The sequence below is a fragment of the Ovis canadensis genome, chromosome 1, assembly GCF_042477335.2.
Source record: "Ovis canadensis isolate MfBH-ARS-UI-01 breed Bighorn chromosome 1, ARS-UI_OviCan_v2, whole genome shotgun sequence".
Taxonomy (NCBI): Eukaryota; Metazoa; Chordata; class Mammalia; order Artiodactyla; family Bovidae; genus Ovis; species Ovis canadensis.
In genome coordinates, this window is record NC_091245.1 from 110,077,638 (window position 1) to 110,098,805 (window position 21,168).

Consider the following 21,168-nt stretch of genomic DNA (forward strand, 5'->3'; position numbering starts at 1 on the left):
TGTGAAAGCTGGACCATAAAGAAAGCTGAGTGCTGAAGGATTAATGCTTTTGAACTGTGATGTTGGAGAAAAATCTTGAGAGTCCCTTGGACTGCAAGGAGATCAAGCCAGTCAATCTTAAAGGAAATCAGTCCTGAATATCCATTGGATGGACTGATGCTGAAGCCAAAGCTCCAATACTCTGGCCACCTGATGTGAAGAACTGACTCATTTGAAAAGACACTGATGCTGGGAAAGATTGAAGGCAGGAGGGAAAGGGGACGACAGAGGATGAGATGGTTGGATGGCATCACCGACTTGATGGACATAGTTTGAGCAAGCTCTGGGAGTTGGTGATGGATAGGAGAGCCTGGTGTGTTGTAATCCATGGGGTTGCAAAGAGTTGGACACGACTGAGTGATTGAACAAAACTGAGTCTTTCTGAGGTTACTGATGAGGGCTAGATGTCACTTTGAGGGCCTGCACTACATAACAGAAATCCTAAAATTGGAAATCTAGAGCTTATGTAGAAAATGAATAGTTGTTAACCTCCCTGAATGAAATGTAAATTCAAAATTGTGGGATGATAAATATCTCATAATTATTTAACTATATTTTATATTTCAAAGTGTGTCCTTTAAGTTAGATCTCAGGTTGCTTTACTCAGAAAACCTAAGATGAAAAATAAAAATGTTCACTTTATAACACCTAACACCTACGTACATTTCTGTAGAATATAATTTCCTTTTCTTGAAGGTTTTTTTTTTTTTTAATATTTCAGGTAGTATGGATCTATTGATGACAAATTCTCTCTCTCTCTCTCTCTCTTTTCTTTTTGCTATATAAAATGTCTTTATTTTGTTTTTAATCTTCAAAAATATTTGTAGTGGAAATACAATACTGAATTGGTATTTTTATTATTTTTTTTCATCATGTTTAGGTTTATGTTCCACAGTTCTCTGGGCTCCAAGTTTCTGGTAAGAAGCCAGCATTAATTTCACTGCTGTTTCACTCATTGTGTGACACCTTTTTTTTTCTTTTGTTCTTTCAAGAATTTTTTTTTATCCTTTATTTTAAGCAGTTTGACTATGATGTACCTAGGCATGATTTTCTTCCCATTTATTATGTTAGACGTTTGTTGAGACTCCCAAATCTGTAAACTGAAGTCTTTAAGAAAATTTGTGAAATTTTTGGCCATTATTTTTTCCAAACTTTTTCTACCTTATTTTCTACCTCATTCCTTTCTAGAACTCTAATTACACATGCGTTGCATAATTTAACATAGTTTTCCAGGTGCTTGAGGTTCTGTTTACGTTTTTCATTGTTTTCTAATCTTCTTAACATTGTATTCTTTCTTTTGATATATATTCACAGTCACTGATTTTTTACTCTGTTATCTCAATTCTGTGAATCTAATCCAATAAAGTTTTTTTTTTTTCCAGATAATGTATTTTAGTTCTATCATTTTTTCTTTTGTTCCTGTGGTTTTTATTTCTCTTCTAAGGTTTCTAGTATGCTTACAAGAAAGCACATTTTCTTTTATATCACTGAACATAGTTATCATAGCTGTTGTAAAATCTTAGTTTAGTAATTTCAATGTTGAACTATATATATCATTAGCTTTATACTGACTGCCTTATGTCTTGCAAATCATCACATAATCTTGGCTTTTTTATGTAAAATAATTTTGGATTTCAACTACAATCTAGTGAATATTGTGTTGTAGAGATTCTGTTACGTTAAACTGAAAATTGTTGGTACTTTTAGTTTTAGCAGATAAAAAACTTACTCAGATCAAAACTGAAGGATTTTTAACTTGGGTGGTAGTTCAAATCTCTGTTTAGTTCCTTTGTACTTCTGGACTGCTTTGAGTCTTTTTCACACATATGCTTCAGAAAAATAAACCAGAAGTTTGAGTAAAATATATTCAGAGATTTTGAATTTGAAATGCAAAAAGAGCAAAATGGTTGTCTGAGGAGGTCTTACAAATAGCTGAGAAAAGAAGAGAAGCAAAAGGTAAAGGAGAAAAAGGAAAGATATACCCATCTGAATGAAGAATTCCAAAGAATAGCAAGCAGTGATAAGAAAATCTTCCTAAGTGAACAATGCAAAGAAATACAGGAAAACAATAGAATGGGAAAGACTAGAGATCTCTTCAAGAAAATTGTAGAAACCAAAGGAATATTTCTTGTAAAGATGGGCAAAATAAAGGGCAAAAACAATTTGGACCTAACAGAAGCAGAAAATATTAAGAAGAGAAGGCAAAAATGCACAAAATTATACAAAAAAAAAAAAATCTTATTGACCCAGATAACCATGATGGTGTGATGAGTCACCAAGAGCCAGACATCCTAGAGTGCAAAGTCAAGTGAGCCTTAGGAAGCATCACTACAAACATGCTAGTAGAGGTGATGGAATTCTAGCTGAGCTATTTCCTAAAAGATGATGCTGTGAAAATGCTGCACCCAATATATCAGCAAATTTGGAAAACTCAGCAGTGGCCATGGGACTGGAAAATGTCAGTTTTCAATCCAATCCCAAAAAAGGGCAATGCCAAAGAATGTTCAAACTACCTCATGCTTACACTCATTTCATATGCTAGCAATGTAATGCTCAAAATCCTCCAAGCTAGGCTTCAACAGTACATGAACTGAAAACTTCCAGATGTACAAGCTGGATTTAGAAAAGGGAGAAGAACCAGAAATCAAACTACCAACATCTGCTGGAATATAGAAGTAGCAAGAAAATTACAGGGAAACATCTACTTCTCTTCCATTGACTATGCTAAAGCCTTTGACTGTGTGGCTCACAACAAACAGTGGAAAATTCTTTAAAAGATGGGAATACAAGACCATCTTACCTGCCTCCTGAGAAACCTGCATCCAGGTTGAGAAGCAACAGTTAGAAGCAAACATGTAACAGCAGACTGGTTCAAAATTGGGAAAGGCTGTATATTGTCACCCTGTTTATTTAATGTATACTGCACAGTACATCATGTAAAATGCTGGGCTGGATGAGCTCAAGCTGGAATTAAGATTGCTGGTAGAAATAACAATAACCTCAGATATACAGATGACACCACCCATATGCAGAGAGAGAAGAGGAATTAAAAAGGCCCCTGAATGTGAAAGAGGAGAGTGACAAAGCTGGGCTAAACCTCAACATTAAAAAAACGAAGTTCATGAAAGTCAGTCCATTACTTTATTGCAAATACATGGAGAAACAATGGAAAAAGTGATTTTATTTTCGTGGGCTCCAAAATCGCTGCAGACATTGACTGCAACCACGAAATAAAAAGATGCTTGCTCCTTGGAGGAAAAGCTATGACAAGCCTCAGTTCAGCTCAGTTCAGTCGCTCAGTCATGTCTGACTCCCTGCGACCCCATGAATTGCAGCACACCAGGCCTCCCCGTCTATCACCAACTCCCAGAGTTCACTTAAACTCGTGCATCGAGTCAGTGATGCCATCCAGCCATCTCATCCTTTGTCGTCCCCTTCTCCTCCTGCCCCCAATCCCTCCCAGCATCAGAGTCTTTTCCAATGAGTCAACTCTTCGCATGAGGTGGCCAAAGTACTGGAGTTTCAGGTTTAGCATCATTCCTTCCAAAGAACACCCAGGGCTGATCTCCTTTAGAATGGATTGATTGGATCTCCTAGCAGTCCAAGGGACTCTCAAGAGTATTCTCCAACACAACAGTTCAACAGCGTCAATTCTTTGATGCTCAGCTTTCTTCACAATCCAACTCTCACATCCATACACGACCACAGGAAAAACCATAGCCTTGACTAGACGGACCTTTGTTGGCAAAGTAATGTCTCTGATTTTCAATATGCTATCTAGGTTGGTCATAACTTTCCTTCCAAGCAGTAAGCATCTTTTTATTTCATGGCTGCAATCACCATCTGCAGTGATTTTGGAGCCCCCCAAAATAAAGTCTGACACTATTTCCACTGTTTCCCCATCTGTTTCCCATGAAGTTATGGGACCAGATCTAGACAGTGTATTAAAAAGTAGAGATATTACATTACCAACAGAGGCCCGTATAGCCAAAGCTACGACTCTTCAAGTAATCATGTATGGATGTGAGAGTTGGACAATAAAGATGTCTAACCATGTAAGAATTAACACTTTCATACTGTAGTGTTGGAGAAGACTCTTGAGAGTCCCTTGGGCAGCAAGGATATCACACCAGTCAATACTAAAGGAAATCAACCTTGAATATTCATTGCAGAGACTGATGTGGAAGCTGAAGCTCCAATACTTTGGCCATCTGGTGCAAAGAGCCAACTCATTAGAAAAGACGCTGATGCTGGAAAGCATGAAAACAGAAGGAGAAGGGGGTAACAGAGGATGAAATGGTTGGATGGCATCACTGACTCAGTGGATATGAGTTTTAGCAAACTCCAGGAGATGGTGATGGACAGGGAAGTCTGGTGTGTTGCACTTCATGGGGTCACAAAGAGTGGGACACAACTGAGTGACTATAAACAACTCTGGCTCTCACTTTCTAGGCTTCTTTCACCACATTCCAGCTGTTCTGGTTACCTCTGACTCTATCTTCCAGTCCTTCATGCCAAAAAGTCTGTTAGTTCTCATTTTGAATCTTAAGTTGAAGAAACTAGGGAAAACCACTAGATCATTCAGGTATGACCTAAATCAAATGCCTTATGATCATACAGTGGAAGTGACAAATAGATTCAAGGGATTAGATCTGAGAGACAGAGTGCCTGTAGAACTATGGATGGAGGTTATTGACATTGCACAGGAGGCAGTGATCAAGATCATTCCCAAGAAAAAGAAATGCGAAAAGGCAAAATGGTTGTCTGAGACAGTCTTACAAATAGCTGAGAAAGAAGAGCAGTGAAGGCAAAGGAGAAAAAGAAAGATACAAGCATTTGAATAAAGAGTTCCAAAGAATAGCAAGGAGAGATACTCAGTGATCAGTGCAAAGAAATAGAGAAAAACAGTAGAATGGAAAAGACTAGAGATCTCTTCAGGAAAATTAGAGATACCAAGGGAACACTACATGCAAAGATGGGCTCGATAAAGGACAGAAATGGTATGGACCTAAAGAAGCAGAAGATATTAAGAAGAAGTGGCAGGTATACACAGAAGAACTATATAAAAAGATCTTCATGACCCAGAAACCACGAAGGAGTGATCATTAACCTAGAGCCAGACATCCTGGGATGCAAAGTCAAGTAGGCCTTAGGAAGCATCACTATGAACAAAACTAGTGGAGGTCATGGAATTCCAATTGAGCTATCTCAAATCCTAAAAGACAAGGCTGTGAAAGTGCTGCACTCAATATGCCAGCAAATTTGGAAAACTCAACAGTAGCCACACGACTGGAAAATGTCAGTTTTCATTCCATTCCCTAAGAAAGGCAATGCCAAAGAATTTTCAAACTATTGTGCAATTGCACTCATCTCACATGCTAACAAAGTAATGTTCAAAATTCTCCAAGCCAGGCTTCAACAGTAGGTGAGCTATGAGCTTCCAGATAATCAAGCTTGCTTTAGAAAAGGCAGAGGAGCCAGAGATCAAATTGCCAAGATCCATTGGATCATCTTTGTGTGAAATATTCCTTTGGTATCTCTAATTTTCTTGAAGAGATCTCTAGTCTTTCCCATTCTGTTGTTTTCCTTTATTTCTTTGCATTGATTGCTGAGGAAGGCTTTCTTATCTCTTCTTGCTATTCTTTGGACCTCTGTATTCAGGTGCTTATATCTTTCCTTTTCTCCTTTGTTTTTCACTTCTCTTCTTTTCACAGCTATTATTAAGGCCTACACAGACAGCCATTTTGCTTTTTTGAATTTCTTTTCCATGGGGATGGTCTTGATCTCTGTCTCCTGTACAATGTCACGAACCTCAGTCCATAGTTCATCAGGCACTCTACCTATCAGATCTAGTCCCTTAAATCTATTTCTCACTTCCAGTGTATAATCATAAAGGATTTGATTTAGGTCATACCTGAATGGTCTAGTGGTTTTCCCTACTTTCTTCAATATAAATCTGAATTTGGCAATAAGGAGTTCACGTTCTGAGCCACAGTCAGATCTTTATCTTGTTTTTGTTGACTGTATAGAGCTTCTCCACCTTTGTCTGCAAAGAATATAATCAATCAATCTGATTTCAGTGTTGACTATCTGGTGATGTCCATGTGTAGAGACTTCTCTTGTGTTGTTGGAAGAGGGTGTTTGCTATGACCAGTACATTCTCTTGGCAAAACTCTATTAGCCTTTGCCTGGCTTCATTCCGTATTCCAAGGCCAAATTTGCCTGTTGCTCCAGGTGTTTCTTGACTTCCTACTTTTGCATTCCAGTCTCCTATAATGAAAATGACATCTTTTTTGGGTGTTAGTTCTAAAAGGTCTTGTAGGTCTTCATAGAACCGTTTAACTTCAGCTTCTTCAGCATTACTGGTTGGGGCATAGACTTGGATTACTGTGATATTGAATGGAATGCCTTGGAAACAAACAGAGTTCATTCTGCCATTTTTGAGAATGCATCCAAGTACTGCATTTAGAACCCTTTTGTTGACGACGATGGCTACTCCATTTCTTTTAAGGGATTTCTGCCCACAGTAGTAGATATAATGGTCATCTGAGTTAAATTCATCCATTCCAGTCCATTTTAGTTCACTGATTGCTAGAATGTCAACGTTCACTCTTGCCATCTCTTGTTTGATCACTTCCAATTTGCCTTGATTCATGGACCTGACATTCCAGGTTCCTATGCAATATTGCTCTTTACAGCATTGGACCTTGCTTTGATCACCAGTCACATTCACAGCTGGGTATTGTTTTTGCTTTGGCTCCATCCCTTCATTCTTTCTGGAGTTATTTCCCCACTGATCTTAAGTAGCATATTGGGCACCTACTGACCTGGGGAGTTCCTCTTTCAGTATCCTATCATTTTGCCTTTTCATAATATTCATGGAGTTCTCAAAGCAGGAATACTGAAGTGGTTTGCCATTCCCTTCTCCAGTGGACCACATTCTGTCAGACCTCTCCACCATGACTCCGCCTGTCTTTTTAGACCATGCCAAAGCCTTTGACTGTGTGGATCACAATAAACTGGAAAATTCTGAGAGAGATGGGAATACCAGACCACCTGACATACCTCTTAATAAACCTATATGCAGGTCAGGAAGCAACAGTTAGAACTGGACATGGAACAACAGACTGGTTCCAAATAGGAAAAGGAGTACATCAAGGCTGTATATTGTCAACCAGCTTACTTAACTCATATGCAGAGTACATCATGAGAAACGGTGGGCTGGAAGAAGCATAAGCTGGAATCAAGATTACCGAAAGAAATATCAATAAGCTCAGATATGCAGATGACACCACCCTTATGGCAGAAAGTGAAGAGGAGCTAAAAAGCCTCTTGATGAAAGTGAAAGAGGAGAGTGAAAAAGTTTCCCTAAAGTTCAACATTCAGAAAACTAAGATCATGTCATCTAGTCCCATCACTTCATGGGAAATAGATGGGGAAACAGTGGAAACAGTGTCAGACTATTTTTGGGGGCTCGAAAATCACTGCAGATGCTGACTGCAGCCATGAAATTAAAAGACACTTACTCCTTGGAAGAAAAGTTATGACCAATCTAGATAGTGTATTGAAAATCAGAGACATTACTTTGCCAACAAAGGTCCATTTAGTCAAGGCTATTGTTTTTCCAGTGATCATGTATGGATGTGAGACCTGAACTGTGAAGAAAGCTGAGCACCGAAGAATTGATGCTTTTGAACTGTGTTGTTGAAAACTCTTGAGAGTCCCTTGGACTTCCCTGGTGGTTCAGATGGTAAAGCATCTGTCTACAATGTGGGAGACCTAGGTTTGATCCCTGGGTCAGGAAGAGTACCTGGAGAAGGAAATGGCAACCCACTCCAATACTGTTGCCTGGAAAATCCCACGGATGGAGGAGCTTGGTGCAGGTTACTGTCCATGGGGTCACAAAGAGTCAGGCATGACTGAGCGACTTCACTTCCTTTCTTTTTTCCTTGGACTGCTAGGAGATCCAACCAGTCCATTCTGAAGGAGATCAACCCTGGGATTTCTTTGGAAGGAATGATGCTTAAGCTGAATCTCCAGCATTTTGGCCACCTCATGTAAAGAGTTGACTCATTGGAAAAGACTCTGATGCTGGGAGGGATTGAGGGCAGGAGGAGAGGGGACGACAGAGGCTGAGATGCCTGGATGGCATCACTGACTCAATGGACATGAGTCTGAGTGAACTCCGGGAGTTGGTGATGGACAGGGAGGCCTGGCGTGCTGTGATTCATGGGGTCGCAAAGAGTCAGACATGACTGAGCGACTGCACTGAACTGAACTGACTGATTGGATCATTGAAAAAACAAAAGATTTCCAGAAATGCATCAACTGCTGCTTTATTGACTTTGCCACAGCTTTTGACTGTGTGGATCACAATAAACTGTGGAAAATTCCTGAAGTGATCAGAATACCAAACCACCTGACCTGCCTCCTGAGAAATCTGTATGCAGGTCAAGAAGCAACAGTTAGAAAAGGGCATGGAACAACTGACTGGTTCCAAATAGGAAAGGTGTACATCAAGGCTGTATATTGTCACCCTGCTTATTTAACTTATATATAGAGTATATCAGGCGAAATGCCTGGCTGGATGAAGCACAAGCTGGAATCAAGATTTCTGTGAGAAATATCAATAATCTCAGATACACAGATGACACCACCCTTATGGCAGAAGTTGAAGAAGAACTAAAGAACCTCTTGTTGAAAGTGAAAAATAGTGAAAAATTTAGCTTAATAGTCAACATTCAGAAAACTAATATCATGGCATCTAGTCCCATCACTTCATGGTAAGTAGATTACTAAACAATGGAAACAGTGAGAGACTTTATTTTTCGGTGCTCCAAAAATCACTGCAGATGGTGACTGCAGCCCTGTAATTAAAATACACTTACTCTTTGGAAGAAAAGCTATAACCAACCTAGACAGCTTATTAAAAAGCAGAGAGATTACTTTGTCAACAAAGGTCCATCTAGTCAAAGCTATGGTTTTTCCAGTAGTCATGTATGGATGTGATAGTTAGACTATAAAGAAAGCTGAGCACTGAAGAATTGAAGCTTTTGAGCTCTGGTGTTGGAGAAGACTCCTGAGAGTCCCGTGGACTGCCAGGTGATTGAATGAGGCCATCCTAAAGGAAATCAGTCCTGAATATTCATTGGAAGAACTGATGCTGAATCTGAAGCTCCAATACTTTGGCCGCCTGATGAGAAGAACTGACTCATTGGTAAAGACCCTGATGCTGAGGCAGATTGAAGGCAGGAGGAAAAGGGAACAACAGATGATGAGATAGTTGGATGGCATCACTGACCCAATAGACATAGTTTGAGCAAGCTTTGAGAATTGGTGATGGGCAGGGAAGCTTAGCATGCTGGAATCCATAGGGTTTCAAATATTCGGACACAACTGAGTGACTGAACTGAAAAGAACTGGAATCTTACTCTTTTCAGAAACAGTGCTAGCTGTGTTCTTTATTCAAACAAAAACTCTATCAGAGAGTAAACCTCTTGTGTACTTACCTTCTTCCTAGTGTTGAATGCATTCTAGATGTATCTGCTTTTACCCTGTCTCTACTGTCTTCAAGTAGTTTCTCTTTGTATTTCTTCCAGAGTTTGTAATTGTTATCTTCAAGAGGTTTAACAGAAAAAGTTCTGAACTCCTTTAGATGAGAAGTAAAGTTTCTACTTGCCTTTACTTTTGTGAAAGTTACAACCCAAACGTTTTCATAAAATATTTTATGCAATTTAAATACCTTTTTTTGGTCTAATTAGTTGAAATTATCTAATTTCAACTGAATCATTCTGTTGAAAATTGATGCAGGTAATAAAAAATTATATTCAGTGTCTTAAGAAAAAAAAATGTAGTTCGAGACATTATGTGCCTATAAATTATTGGAAAGTTTGAAATAACCAAGAGTCTGTCACTGGACTTAGTGATTGAAGAACACTTGACCATTAGCTGAAATCTACAGATCAAGAAAATGCTGCTTCTGGTGGTGTAACCATTTTACAGTCTTCTCAAAGCACTCCCAAAAATAGGGAGCAGAAACTTAGTCTAACTCCTGCAGGAAATTCTCAGCACTCAGGTTCTTAATAGTTTGCCTCTCTATATAATCAAGATGAAAGAAAGATGACCTCAACTTTGCCTTCCATGTTACTATCATGAGGAAAACAAACAGAAGAATGAAACTGAAATAAAGGTCAAAGGAGAGCTAAGAAAAGAGATAAACTGAGCCTATGGAGATGTCATAGTCTATGATTCACAATTTTCCTGCAACTCATCATTTGATATTCAGATGTTTCTTCAGATATTGGAGTGATGAGTTGAATTTCTTTTATCTACTGAATCTTATATAACAAGATTTTTTTTTTTCACTTTTTGCAATACAATAAACAAAAATTATCCTGGAACCACTTAAAGTATATTAGTTAATGGACGAACCCTATTTTCTCCATTTCATACCGTATATTGGGTGAAAAGTTCTTTGAAATCAATCACACATTGCTCCAATTTCTATCTAGAAAGCATATTGATTAAATTAGATATTTAGCTGTGTGCAACTGACAATCTTTTGAATAGCAAAGAGTTTTAAGACTTTCATCTTTATTTTTCCCCTCTGCTATTTGGATGGTGGTGATGGTTAATCACTAAATCATGTCCGACTCTTGCGACTCCAGGGACTGTAGCCTGCCAGGTTCCTCTATCCATGGGATTCTCTAGGCAAGAATACTGGAGTGGGTTGCCATTTCCTTCTCCAGGGGATTATCCCAACCCAGGAATTGAACCCAGGTCTCCTGCATTGCAGGTAGATTCTTTACCTACTGAGCTATGAGGGAAGACTTTTGGATAAAGGGAACCTATTTGGATAAAGCCACCTTACTGCAAAAGAAACCCAGCAAGAGTGTGAAGCTGAGTTAAGTGAAAGACAGAAAGAGAAAAACTATTCATTTATTCAACAAATATGTATTGGATGCTTACTATGAATCAGGCAATAGCCTAGAGATGGGCTAAAAATTTAGCAAAACAGGAAAAAATTCCCCATGGAGGTTGAAATAGAGATGTAAATGAAAATTATATATATAATCTTAAATACACATAAAAATATGTGTTAAAGAGAAAAGGCAAATTATAGATGAAGATGTTTTCCAGAGGTTGACCTCTGAGTCAAGACTCAGCATACTGCTGTAATGCAAGTCTATGAATCGAGCCATATCTGATCAGAAATGTCTTGAACTTTCTAGTGATTTATTTTTTTTATGTGGGCCATTCTCAAAGTCTTTATTCTGGCCATGAGGCATGTGGAATCTTAGCCCCCTGACCAGGGATCATACACTCAATCCCTGCATTGGAAGGTTAAATCTTAACTACTGGACCACCCAATGATTTACGCCAATAGATTCGCTTTCCTTATGCTGGGTTATATTGTGCTTCATTTACATGAAAATCAAAGCTACTGACTAACATGACACAGTCTTTTAACAATTTTTAAGATTTCTTCTTTACATTTTCATCTCCATATCTATCTTCCCTTTATGTGCAGAGTATGTTTTGTGTATCAGTCTTCCCTTGTGGCTTAGACATAAAGTAACTGCCTGTAACACAGAAGATTTAAGTTCAGTCCCTCTGTAGGGAAGATCCCCTGGAGAAGGAAATGGGTACCCACTTCGGTATTCTTTGGTAGATAATTGCATGGACAGAGAGTCTGGTGGGTCATAGTCCATGGGGTCACAAAGAGTCAGACAACTGAGGGACTAACACTTTTATTTTTACTGGGTTCTCCAGAGAAACACAACCAATAGACTATATTCACATATATTCTAGTCACAGAAATTGGTTCATTAAATTATAGAGATTATCCTATATCCACAACTGTGTCAAAAAGTGCTTCTGGAAATGTGACTAACTGTGGTATTTTTCAGATTTATTTCTGCCCTGATACCTTCGAGGTCTTTGAACAGATTTTTTTAAAGGTTTATGGTGAGGACTTGGCCTGAAAACCATGGGGAATTGTTTGCTTGAGAAGATACACTGAGCAGACAAGATGGCCAAAACACCAAGGAATTCTGCAACTATTAGGCAGAACTGTTGTGCACATTTGAAAACTGTTGGAAGCAGCAGTAGCCATTGTTATAGCTCTGTTGGTAGCCTCTGAAAATGGTATACCTGGAAATAAAGACTCTGAGTCAGTAACCATCTCACTTGGGAGTTTCTGCTCATTTGAGGACAGCTGCTAGGGAGTTCTGTCAGCTACATCTCAACCAAGAACCACTGACAGGAACTGCAACAAAGTCAAGTGGGAGAAGACCTCGATGCTAAGTGCCTGAAATCTGTTCTGACCTCCCATTGTGAGTTGCACATGAGAGAGAGAGGGTGAATTTTTCTTCATTATCTCACAGAAGATGAAGAATAAAGGTTTCTAGAAAACTAAAAGTCTAGAAATTGTGATGGCTGAGTCCAGCAACAGAAAGCTTGACTTTAACCTCATTTCAAATACAGTATATGAAAACAGTGGCATACGTGTGTACAGCAGGCAATTACCTGTTTTTTCTTCTCTCACCTGCCTTGGATCTATTCACCAGAGAATTGTGAGAAAGAATGAGGATAATTAGGGGACTGGCCAAGGCTTCTAGGATGCTACCCAAGATTTTTTCATCCTATTCCCTATCCTTGAGGCATACACTTGATTGGAGATCTTTTCGTCTCCATCAAGCTTGGAAGAAGTATAGTATTGTCTCTATGATCCACATCTAAACAGTTCATGGTTATCCTTCAGTCCTCAAACCAGCTCTTTGCCATTGTTCTTCAAAATCGCAGTTTTACTAGCTACCATATCACCCTTTCTCATCCCTCACACTATGTGTTCCTATGCCCCTCTCCTTCGTGCAGAAACTGAATTTATAGAGTTCAGATGAAACTAGACTAAAAAGGATAACTTTTCTTCTTTATTTGCAATGATAAAGCAGGCTTTATTGGTCTTGGTGAAGTCCAAGGAGGAAAAGGGTTTTCTTCCTTACCTAATGACCTCAGAAAATTCAGTCCTGTGTTACCTATTGTAATATGGGTTTTCCATATTTACTTCTCTTTTCTTAATTTCCAACAGTTTTCAGCTTCTAATGAGCTATCAGGCAACCTGGGACTAATTGCCAGCTAATTGCCAGTATTAACCTTCTCCTGTGTCCTTTTTAGCCTGTTGGACCTATGAGATTTAGGATCTACATTGTTTTCTACATTCTGTTTACTCATTGAAAGGACTGGAACTGTGCCAGAATTAATGCTGCAATAATGGATCCCTGGAGTTTGGGAAAGTATAAACATAAACCAGCATGCTGGGGCCACAACTAATAAGAGACAAAAGAAAAGTTCTTCAATGATGCTTTAGGGGATACTTCTCATAATTCTCAGCAGAGGAGGTAGGAACACAGTTTGGAGGTATTGAGATGTCAGTAGTAGAAAGAGAATAGAGTCATTTAAAAATAGAAATTATTGTAGTAATATTCATTTTTGAGTCTTATTTTTATTAGATTGTGAGGTTTCACTGACTTCTAATAGCTTTGTTTTAGGGAACATAGAGAAATAGCCCTTGTTGGGTTATTTCATGGGGAAAGTTGAGCAAAATTAGTGTTTGGGTATAGTGATAGAGAGGTCTCCAATGAAAATTATAGAAATGTTCTAATCATCGCATGAGTTTTAATCCGTCTATGAGTGATGGTTAAAAAGAGCATATAGGGAAAGCAAGGAACAAATACACAAGGTAGACTTAAAAGTTGGAGAATAATATAGGGCTGTGGGGTGATAAATAGAGCATCACCAATGAATTGTAGTAGGCACAGGAATGGCTATAAATAAGTGTCATAGAATATGCTTCCCTAGTCCATGGAACTTACTTCCTTTCTATCAGCCATCTCTGAAAGACTGATTCCTTTTGAAAGTATTTTCTGGGTAATTGAAAAAGAAAGGACAGAAACTGCTAATTCCTTACCAAAAATGAAGTTTCAACATTTAGTTCATTTAATGCCCATTCTCAAACATCACATGAAACTATTCCTGGTGACAAAGGTATATTTAAAAAAAGTCTAACAGGGAATGAAGGAATAAAGGAAATATAACTGACTTATTTTTCCTTACAGACTTTCTACTGTCTTTAGCTCTCACACTCCTAACATTCTGTGGACAAATAATCTACTGCATAATACTCATAAATGGGAAGTGAGGAGGTAAAATAAATTACATTGTTCAGGGAATAGCTTGGTGGTTTGTTTTGTTAGATATCTAACAACAGTAGACCATTCAGGTATGACCTAAATCAGATCCCTTATAATTATACAGTGGAAGGGAGAAATAGATTTAAAGGACTAGATCTGATAGATAGAGTGCCTGATGAATTATGGAATGAGGTTCGTGACATTGTAGAGGAGACAGGGATCAAGACCATCCCCATGGAAAAGAAATGCTAAAAAGCAAAACGGCTGTCTGAGGAGGCCTTACAAATAGCTGTGAAATAAAAGAAGTGAAAAGCAAAGGAGAAAAGGAAAGATGTAAGCATCTGAATGCAGAATTCCAAAGAATAGCAAGAAGAGATAAGAAAGCCTTCCTCAGTGATCAGTGCAAAGAAATAGAGGAAAACAACAGAATGGGAAAGACTAGAGATCTCTTCAAGAAAACTAGAGATACCAAGGGAGCATTTCATACAAAGATGGGCTCGATAAAGGACAGAAATGGTATGGACCTAACAGAAGCAGAAGATATTAAGAAGAGGTGGCAAGAATACACAGAAGAACTGTACAAAAAATCTTCATGACCAAGATAATCACGATGGTGTGATCACTCACCTAGAGCCAGATATCCTGGAATGTGAAGTCAAGTGGGCCTTAGAAAGCATCACTACAAACAAAGCTAGTGGAGGTGATGGAATTCCAGTTGAGCCATTTCAAATCCTGAAAGATGATGCTGTGAAAGTGTTGCACATAATATGCCACCATATTTGGAACACTCAGTAGTGGCCACAGGACGGGAAACGGTCAGTTCTCATTCCAATCCCAAAGAAAGGCAATGCCAAATAATGCTCAAACTACCGCACAATTGCACTCATCTCACATGCTAGTAAAGTAATGCTTAAAATTCTCCAAGCCAGGCTTCAGCAATACGTGAACCGTGAACTTCCTGATGTTCAAGCTGGTTTTAGAAAAGGCAGAGGAACCAGAGATCAAATTGCCAACATCCACTGGATCATCGAAAAAGCAAGAGAGTTCCAGAAAAAAACATCTATTTCTGCTTTATTGACTATGCCAAAGTCTTTGACTGTGTGTATCACAATAAACTATGGAAAATTCTGAAAGAGATGGGAATACCAGACCACCTGACCTGCCTCTTGAGAAACCTATATGCAGGTCAGAAAGCAACATTTAGAACTGGACATGGAACAACAGACTGGTTCCAAATAGGAAAAGGACTATGTCAAGGCTGTATATTGCCACCCTGCTTATTTTACTTCTATGCAGAGTACGTCCATGAGAAACGCTGGACTGGAAGAAGCACAAGCTGGAATCAAGATTGCCAGGAGAAATATCAATAACCTCAGATATGCAGATGACACCACCCTTATGGCAGAAAGTGAAGAGGAACTAAAAAGCCTCTTAATGAAAGTTGAACGAGGAGAGTGAAAAAGTTGGCTTAAAGCTCAACATTCAGAAAACGAAGATCATGGCATCCGGTCCCATCACTTCATGGGAAATAGATGGAGAAACAGTGGCAGACTATTTTGGGGGGCTCCAAAATCACTGCAGATGGTGATTGCAGCCATGAAATTAAAACACGCTTACTCCTTGGAAGAAAAGTTATGACCAACCTAGATAACATGTTGAAAAGCAGAGACATTACTTTGCCAACAAAGGTCCATCTAGTCAAGGCTATGGCTTTTACAGTGGTCATGTATGGATGTGAGAGTTGGACTGTGAAGAAGGCTGAGCATCGAACAACTGATGCTTTTGAACTGTGGTGTTGGAGAAGACTCTTGAGAGCTCCTTGGACTGCAAGGAGATCCAACCAGTCTGTTCTGAAGGAGATCAGCCCTGGGATTTCCTTGGAAGGACTGATGCTAAAGCTGAAACTCCAGCACTTTGGCCACCTCATGCGAAAAGTTGACTCATTGGAAAAGACTCTGATGCTGGGAGGGATTGGGGGCAGGAGGAGAAGGGGATGACAGAGGATGAGATGGCTGGATGGCATCACTGACTCGATGGACATGACTCTAAGTGAACTCCGGGAGTAGGTGACAGACAGGGAGGCCTGGTGTGCTGCGATTCATGGGTCGCAAAAAGTCAGACACGACTGAGCGACTGAACTGAACTGAATGACACATGAAAGTATTTGGAAGAACCAAAGTTTTGGTAATAGTAGTAGTAATAATAATAAAAGCAATGTTAGGGTATCAGGAGAAGTTGGGTCTGGTTAATATTCTGTAAGTTCTTGGTTGTGTGACACATTAACACAATTATAACTTTGCAGTGTGATCTGATAGATTGTGAGCTGAATCTATGTTCCCAGATTCTCCAAATAAAGCTTAAAATTCCATCATCTCTTTCATGACTTTACATTATGTCTTTCACAGATGCCATCTTTAAAAAACTAAAATATTTAGTCATCAATTCATTAAACAAATAGTTCTTAAGTAGCACTTTGTATTTATGTTATGGGAAATATAAAACTGCTCCAAAGGCATTCACAGTCTGATATATGAGAAAGTAGAGGCTGGTACTTTCACGATACATTTCATACAGAACAGAAAGTCACTAAATTAAGAGAAGGGAAGTTCATGTCCCTCTTATCATTGGAGACCAGAGTAGTCAGAGGTCACAGCTTCTATCTGAGTTTCTAAAATGAATAGAATGTGCACACAAGGTTTTCCAGGTGAAGGTGAAAGTATGAGTAAAAGCACAGAGGTGAGATACTGCAAGATGAGAAGGCATAATCTTGCTGTTTGTTGAAGAAGGCAAAGTGATTTACAATTATTTCACTTAAGAACAGTACTCAACCTAAGATAGATACAATTTAAAAATAGATATGGAGTAATTAGATATATTACTTTAATTTATCAATAAATTAACACATTAATGAATTGATAAACTGATGAAAGTGATGACTTGCCTACTCAGTGTTCATGCTCTGTTGCTAATCATGTCTGACTCTTTGTGAACCTGTGAACTCTAGCCTGCCAAGATCCTCTGTCCGTGGGATTTTCCGGTCAAGAATTCTGAAGTGGGCTGCCATTTCCTTCTCTAGGGGATTTTCCTGACCCAGGTATCAAACCTGCATCTCCTTCATGACAGGTGTATTCTTTATCACTGAGCCACCAGAGAAGCCCTGTCTACTTAGAGAACATATCAAGTCTACCTATTAGCCTACTGGTCACTGTGCTACACTCAGGTAGAAAAATGAAACATAGGTTTGCTTCTCTTGAAATGCGAGAATGTGAAGCAAAATCATTCAAAGATGGTATAGATTAAGAAATATACCTTGAAAATGTAAGATCGACAGCTGGTCTCTGCAACTGAGCTACTTTAGGTAGAAGTTTTTCTTTTTGTATTCTTTTTTGTGCCTTATATTTTCAACTATTTGGTTGCTTTGATCTTTTTATTACTTTAAAAATTCAAACTTGATTTTAGTTGAATTGCAAAAAGGATTTTCTCATCCTTTAGTAAGGAGAAATTGGAGGAGCTGAAACTCCTTGAGGCCAGGTGCACCCAACGCAATGCTGAATTGTGTTGGAAATCCAGGTAAAATGTGAGTAGACACAATGGCTCATTTTGAAGTAAGGTCCGATGTGTTTGATTTATTTTCTTTTGAAGTTTGAAACTACAATTAGAGCAGAATCAGAGAATTATCTTGGCAGAATGGTAGGTATTTAGTAATATCAATGGCCAACCTGACTAGTAATAGTAATATCAATGGCCAACCTGTAGTAACTTTGTGTTTCTCTAGAGTCACCTAAATATACTAAAATCCCAACCAACTCTCTTCTATTAAATGTGTGAAATTGATTGATTAAGGGGAAAGGATGTACTTAAGTCAACACAATATTATTGTCTCTGTAAAAGCATGCAAATAGGAATTGGGATGCATGTTGGTCTGGTAGTTCTTTTTTTTTTTTTTAATAAAATAATTAGGTTAAAAACTAAAACCTGAAGTAGATATATGTTTAAATTATGTCCAAAAGGAAGCTTAACAAAAACTAACACTACTTCCTGAAAATTACATAACTTATGTAGCAGAAGCTGACATTTACTAGAAGTTTACAGTGTGCATGTGCTCTGCTCAGTGCTTTAATTTTCATAAGAAAACTAGGAAAGAGGTGTTTTTAGTATTTTATAATTATACATGAAAAAGCTGAAACACAAAAAATTACACAGATAATAAATGATAGAGTTAGGCTGATATGCAGGAAGTTTCAGACATTTCCATTCCCTAATTGCTATTTGAAGTAGGGAGTGTGAAAATAATTTCCTAGACTTAAACACTATGAAAGATACAGAAATATCACTGGAGACATGTACTCTTGAGTTTTGGAAACAATTCCATGAATTGACATGGTCCGCTGGGCATTTCCTACTAGCATTAGTCCTTATCCCTTCTCCTATTTCTTGTTCCTCAATCCATAGTGGAACTATCTCCACCTTTCATGCAAACACTTTCTTCACTTTTGTCCTCTGTAGATCAATCTTGGGAAACAAGTCAACCAAGTTAATTATTCCTCTGTCACAGAGTTCCTATTGATGGGATTCTCCAACCTTGGAAAAATCCAGTTCATCCTCTTTGCTGTTTTTCTGTGCCTGTATCTGATTATCCTGAGTGGAAACATCACCATTGCCACTGTCATCTGCCTGGATTGCAGCCTCCGCATACTCATGTATTTCTTCCTAGGGATCCTTTCCATCTCTGAGACATGCTATACCTCTGCCATTCTTTCCAAGATGCTCATAAATCTGTTGTCTCTGCTCTGAACAATCTCATTTATTAACTGTGCCACTCAGATGTTTTTCTTCCTTGGTTTTGCTGTCACTAATTGCATGCTACTGGGAATTATGGGTTATGACTGCTTTGTTGTCATCTGTCATCCACTTCAGTACTCTATCCTTATGAGCTGGCAAGTCTGTGGACAATTGGCAGCCACCTGAGAGTCCTTTGGACTGCAAGGAGATCCAACAAGTCCATTCTGAAGGAGATCAGCCCTGGGATTTCTTTGGAGGGAATGATGCTGAAGCTGAAACTCCAGTACTTTGGCCACCTCATGAGAAGAGTTGACTCATTGGAAAAGACTCTGATCCTGGGAGGGATTGGGCCAGGAGGAGAAGGGGACGACAGAGGATGAGATGGCTGGATGGCATCACGGACTCGATGGATGCGTGTCTGAGAGAACTCCGGGAATTAGTGATAGACAGGGAGGCCTGGCGTGCTGCGATTCATGGGGTCGCAAAGAGTTGGACATGACTGAGCACCTGAACTGAACTGTGCTGTAATTGTCTTTTTGTTTTCATTGATAGGCTTCCGCTTAGTTTTTTGAACTACCTTTCTGTCCCAACAAGATTAACCATTACTTCTGTGATATCTGCCTTGCCTGTACTGATTCCTATATCAATGACCTCGTCATCTTCATTGGTGGAGTTTTAGCACTCATGGTCCCTATGACTTTTATCTGCATCTCTTATGGCTTCATTGTCCATGCCATCCTGAGGGTCCCATCAGTTGAAGGCAAGAGAAAAGCCTTCTCCACTCGTGCCTCCCATCTTGCTGTAGTCATTGTCCACTATGGCTGTGCCTCCTTTGTCTACCTGCGGCTGTCATCAAAGTACTCATCCAGCAAAGATAGACTTGTGACAGTGACCTACACAGTTGTGACTCCATTGTTGAACCCCCTGGTGTCTAGCCTAAGGAACAAAGATGTCCAAATAGCCATTCAAAAAGTGATTGGCAGAAGAGGATTTTATTCTGAAGCTCTGTAATGAGAATACGTCATAACTACAAAATACTCTTTTCTGAGGGTATACCAATAACTGTAAAAGTGATGATAGTGTTGTCTTTTATTCACATAGCAGTTTATAACCTCATAGTGAAAGCTTCTCCATGGTATTAATTTGATAGGTTTGGTGAAGTGCAATCTTAAAATTGGGGTAATTATTAATATTATACATATTTGAAATGTTCTTAAACTTAAACAGGGAAGTATATTTTAAATTAATTTTATTGGAATATAGTTGTTTCCCAATGTTTTAGTAGTTTCTACAGTACCAAAAACTGAATAAGCTGTTATATCCTTAGGTAAGAATAATTTTAGTGTCTTCCAGGAAGGAGAAGTAACATACTGTGAATGGCAATTCAATATAGAAGGTTCAGTCTTTATAAATTTAAAGTTTAGAAAAACCTCAACAGGACTCTTTATTTTAAAAAATCATTAAGAAAATGGAATAAATCTAGTTGAAATTTAATATAACCATGAGTTATCAGTGTTGAAAAGGACCCAAGTCTATCACTTCCAATTGCTCTGTCATTGCAGGGATCTTACCTGCAGTATTTCTGCCTCTAGTTTAACCACTGTTAAATATCACTGTTATAAAGCTCCACTTTTATATGCTGTCTTCCTTTTCATTATGCATATTATTTCTGGAGATGAATATCTTGCATATATTTTTTAACTTCCACAGCAGAGATTTAAATATTTGAAGATGAATAATGTATGCTTTCCCTAAAACACCTTTAACCTAGCTGATGAATCCTGGTTATTTTTCTCTGGATTACTCTCAAGGTACTTTTCATTTGATTAATAGCATTCTTTCATAGAGTCATGAGGAAATGGGTACAATAATCCTGGTGACTTTCGATAATCCTCTCCCTAGTCTTTAAAGCTAATTTTATGTTAATACATCCAGTTTCTTCTCTATAATTTTTCTATAAATTCTAGTGCATGTGTATTCTTTTCTGACCCCTATGTTTTTCAGACTAGTTCAGTTCAGTCGCTCAGTCGTGTCCGACTCTTTGCGACCCCATGAATCGCAGCACGCCAGGCCTCCCTGTTCATCACCATCTCCAGGAGTTCACTCAGACTCACGTCCATCAAGTCCGTAATGCAATCCAGCCAATTCATCCTCG

At 38.6% G+C, this 21,168-nt stretch overlaps 1 pseudogene; it reads left to right on the forward strand.

The window, feature by feature from the left end:
* Positions 1–20,024, forward strand: part of LOC138437448 (olfactory receptor 10R2-like) — a 53,068-nt pseudogene extending 33,044 nt beyond the window's left edge.
* Positions 20,025–21,168: the final 1,144 nt, after the last annotated feature.